This window comes from Colobus angolensis, unplaced genomic scaffold (genome assembly GCF_000951035.1).
Source record: "Colobus angolensis palliatus isolate OR3802 unplaced genomic scaffold, Cang.pa_1.0 Scaffold120, whole genome shotgun sequence".
NCBI lineage: Eukaryota > Metazoa > Chordata > Mammalia > Primates > Cercopithecidae > Colobus > Colobus angolensis.
The window spans coordinates 1,096,623-1,101,629 of record NW_012113142.1 but is presented as its reverse complement, the minus strand read 5'-3'; the positions used below and the strand labels follow the sequence as shown (position 1 = coordinate 1,101,629).

The following is a 5,007-nucleotide window of genomic DNA, read 5'->3' as shown; positions in this document are numbered from 1 at the left end:
GGAACTGAGGTGGGAGGATCACTTGAGCCCAGGAGTTCGAGGTCAGCGTAGGTAACACAGTGAGACCCTACTTCTACAGAAAATAAAAAAAATAAATTAGCTAGGTGTGGTGGTGCACAACTGTAGTCCCAGCTACTTGGGAGGCTGAAACAGGAGGATCGCTTGAGCTCAGGAGGTTGAGGCTGCAGTAAGCCATGTTCTCACCACTGTACTCCAACCTGGGTGGCAGAGCGAGACTCTGTCTCAAAAATATTTTTTTTTTTTTTTTGAGACAGAGTGGTAGACGTAGGAACGTGCCACCATGCCTGGCTAATTTTTGTATTTTTAGTAGAGATGGGGTTTCACCACGCTGGCCAGGCTGTGCTCAGCAAAAACTTTTTTTCACAACAGAGAAGTGAAACATTAATGAATTCTTAAGAAATAGTTAGCACTTTCAAGTAAGGAGGTCTCCATGATGAGACACGTTATGCTACTTGTTCTACTATAACATATGTTTGGTTTTTTTTTTTTTTTGAGACGGAGTCTCGCTCTGTCACCCAGGCTGGAGTGCAGTGGCCGGATCTCAGCTCACTGCAAGCTCCGCCTCCCGGGTTTACGCCATTCTCCTGCCTCAGCCTCCCGAGTAGCTGGGACTACAGGCGCCCGCCACCTCGCCCGGCTAGTTTTTTGTATTTTTAGTAGAGACGGGGTTTCACCGTGTTAGCCAGGATGGTCTCGATCTCCTGACCTCGTGATCCGCCCGTCTCGGCCTCCCAAAGTGCTGGGATTACAGGCTTGAGCCACCGCGCCCGGCCCCCAAAAGTCATCTACTCTTATAAATTTGGGTGCTTGACCTTTCCACAGTCAAGGCTCATGGCTGCAGCCATGATTTCCAGGAAAGATTTTAAAGTAACCGGAAAAGATCCGCCCCTCCCAATCTAACCTCAGCCTTGCAGGAGAATTTGCTGATAACCATTGTTTTGGGGATTTGTTTTGGTTTGAGACAAGGTCTCGCTCTGTTGCCCAGGCTGGAGTGCAGTGGGATGCGACTGACCTCCCAGGCTCCGGTGATCCTCCCACCTCAGACTCCCAGGTGGCTGGGACTACAGGTGCATGCCATTGTGCCTGGCTAATTTTTTGTATTTTTTGTAGAGAAGACAAGCTGGTCTTGACCTCCTGGGCTCAAATGATCTTCCCACCTCAGCCTCACAAAGTGCTGGGATTGCTTTTCCAGCCCCGGCCCCGGACCCTGCAGCTGCCGAGATGTTGATGCCTAAGAAGAACCGGATTGCCATTTACGAACTCCTTTTTAAGGAGGGAGTCATGGTGGCCAAGAAGGATGTCCACATGCCTAAGCACCCGGAGCTGGCAGACAAGAATGTGCCCAACCTTCATGTCACGAAGGCCGTGCAGTCTCTCAAGCCCCGAGGCTACGTGAAGGAACAGTTTGCCTGGAGACATTTCTACTGGTACCTTACCAATGAGGGCATCCAGTATCTCCGTGATTACCTTCATCTGCCCCCGGAGATTGTGCCTGCCACCCTACGCCGCAGCCGTCCAGAGACTGGCAGGCCTCGGCCTAAAGGTCTGGAGGGTGAGCGACCTGTGAGACTCACAAGAGGGGAAGCTGACAGTGATACCTACAGACGGAGTGCTGTGCCGCCTGGTGCTGACAAGAAAGCCGAGGCTGGGGCTGGGTCAGCAACCGAATTCCAGTTTAGAGGCAGATTTGGTCGTGGACGTGGTCAGCCACCTCAGTAAAATTGAAGAGTATTATTTTGCATTGAATAAATTTACAGCCAAAAAACCTTAAAAAAAAAAAAAAAACAAAGTGCTGGGATTATAGGTGTGAACCACTATGCCCATGTGGCCGAGCCGAGGGCTTTTTTTTTTTTTTATAGTGGCATGAAATCCTCATCATGCCACTGTCCCTCTGCCATTTCTGAACATTTTATTTCTTTCCTTTTCTTTTCTTTTGAGACGGAATCTTGCTCTGTCGCCCAGGCTGAAGTGCAGTGGCCGGATCTCAGCTCACTGCAACCTCCTCATCCTGAGTTCAAGCGATTTTCCTGCCTTAGCCTTCCAAATAGCCCGGCTAATTTTTGTATTTTTAGTAGAGACGGGGTTTTGCCATGTTGGCCACACTGGTCTCAAACTCCTGGCCGCAGGTGATCCACCCGCCTCGGCCTCCCAAAGTGTTGGGATTACAGGCGTGAGCCTGAACATTTTTTTTTTTTTTCCTTTTTTTGAGATGGAGTCTTGCTCTGTTGCACAGGCTGGAGTGCAGTGGCGTGATCTTAGCTCACTGCAACCTCTGCCTCCTGGATTTAAGCGATTCTCCTGCTCAGCCTCTCGAGTGCCTGGGATTACAAGTGCCCGCCACCACGCCCAGCTAATTTTTGTATCTTTATTAGAGACAGGATTTCACCATCTTGGTCAGGCTGGTCTCGAACTCCTGACCTCATGATCCCCCTGCCTTGACCTCTCAAAGTGCTGAGATTCCAGGCATGAGCCACCATGACTGGCCTGAACATTTTATTTCAAATTCTTGCAATGTGTCTCCACTCTTTAGAACAGGGTTATTCACCTAAGGGTCTTGAATGGTTCACAGATACAATTCAGGAAGTTTAGACTGGACATGGTGGCTCACACCTATAATCCCAGCACTCTGGGGGGCTGAAATGGGAGGATCACTTGAGCTCAGGAGTTTGAGACCAGCCTGGGCAACATAGTGAGACCCTGTCTCAAAAAAAAAAAAAAATTCAGGAGGCTTGTAAACTTAAATGAGTATAAAATTACATCCTTATTTTAATTAACTTCTAACTGAAAAATTGCATTTATTTCATTTAAGGAGAAACTACCAACAGTATTAGCAGCAGCTGCTACTTTGCCACCAATGGAAATCAGGGGTCTTTTCTTTTCTTGTTTTTTATTTATGCAGTGTTTCACTGCGTCACCCAGGCTGGAGTGCTGTGGTGCCAGATCATAGCTTACTGCAGCCTCCAACTCATGGGCTTCAGTGTTCCTCCCATCTCAGCCTCCCGAATAGTTGGGACCACAGGCACACTCCACCACACCTGGCTAAAATTCTGTATTTTATTTTATTTAGTTAGTTTTGAGACAGATCTTGCTTGCTCTGTTGCCCAGGCTGGAGCGCAGTGGCACGATCTTGACTCACTGCAAACTCTGCCTGCCAGGTTCAAGCGATTCTCCTGCCCCAGCCTCCGGAGTAGCTGGGATTACAGGCGTGTGCCACCACACCCAGGTAATTTTTTTGTATTTTTAGTAGAGATGGGGTTTCGCTGTGTTGACCAGGCTGGTCTTGAACTCCTGGCCTCAAGTGATCCAGTTGCATCCGCCTCCTAAAGTGCTGGAATTATAGGTGTGAGCCAGTGTGCCCGGCTGTTTTCCATATTTTTTGCAGAGTGGGGTAGGTCTCGTTCTGTTGCCAAGGCTGGTCTTGAACTCCTGGCCTCAAGTGATCTTCCTACCTCAGTTTTCCAAAGTGCTGGATTACAGATGTGAGCCACTGAGCTTGTCCAAATAAGGGATCTTTTCACAGCGCATCTAGTTTGTTTCAGAACCCAAAAGTATCATTCATGCTCATCATTGGCTGAAATTACAGTCGTTATGAGGGCTGCTATTAAAGCTTGCTGTTTAAAGTGTTAATAAAGAAGTATGTATATTACTACATCACCAGTTTAAAAAAATATTTTGATTACTTTTTAATTGTATTTAATATTTTGACTGAATTTCAGGGTAATTGGTTTTCCTTGCGAGTCTATGTATTTAATTCTGTGCGCTTTAAACATTATGCTGAGCAGGGCATAATAGTCTTCCCCAGACTGTCAGGGGCCTGAGGCACAAAAGAGATTAGAAACCCCTGGACTGGGGTCTTTTATGGGAGGGTAGGCACTGCAGAAAACTTTCTACCTAGCCAAATGCACGTTTTGGCCAAATGCATGTTTTTTTTCTTATTAAAGGATTTTGAGGCCGGGCACGGTGGCTCATGCCTATAAACCCAGCACTTTGGGAGACCGAGGCGGGTGGATCACCTGAGGTCAGGAGTTCAAGACCAGTCTGGCCAACATGGCGAAACCCAGTCTCTACTAAAAATACAAAAGTCAGCTGGGCATGGTAGTGGGCACCTCTTGTCCCAGCTACTCGGGAGGCTGAGGCAGGAGAATTGCTTGAACCCTGGAGGCAGAGGTTGCAGTGAGCCAAGATCGCACCACTGCTTTCCAGCCTGAGTGACAGAGCAAGATTGTCCCCCGCCCCCCAAAAAAAAGAAAGAAAAAGAAAATGAAAAAAAAAAAGGCTTTTGGACCGAGGCAGGAGAATCGCTTGAGGATAGGAGTTCAAGGCCAGCCTGGGAAACATAGCGAGACCCCTGATTTCTACAATAAAATTAAAAATTAGCAGGGTGTGGTGACACCTACCTGTAGTCCCAACTACTTGGGAGGCTGAGGTGGGAGGATCATTTGAGCCCAGGAGATTGAGGCTGCAGTGAGCTGTGATTGCCCCACTGCATTCCAGCCTGGGCAACAGATCAAGATGCTCTTTAAAATAAATAATGAATGAATACAGGATTTGGGGACATGATTGAGATTCATTACTCAACATTCACATTAGTGCATTACTTTGCTTTTTTTTTTTTTTTTTTTTCCTTTTTGAGACAGTCTCACTCTGTTGCCCAGGCTGGAGCTCAGTGGTGCAATCTTGGCTCACTGCAACCTCCACCTCCCGAGTTCAAGTGATTCTCCTGCCTCAGTCTCCCGAGTAACTGGAATTACAGGTGCCCGCCACCACGCTGGGTTAATTTTTGTATTTTTAGTAGAAATGGGGTTTCACCATATTGGCCAGGCTGGTCTCGAACTCCTGACCTCAAGTGATCTGCCTGCCTCGGCCTCCCAAAGTGTTGGGATTACAGGCATGAGTCACCGTGTCTGGCTGCTTTGCTGTCTCTTAATACTAGGGATGTAAGAGCCCCTCGACATCGCAGGAAGTTTCTTTCTTTCTTTCTTTCTT

The 5,007-nt window shown here is 47.7% G+C and overlaps 1 pseudogene; it reads left to right on the top strand.

Annotated features, from left to right (window-relative positions):
• Positions 1–1,228: 1,228 nt before the first annotated feature.
• Positions 1,229–1,779, top strand: LOC105503168 (annotated as a pseudogene).
• Positions 1,780–5,007: the final 3,228 nt, after the last annotated feature.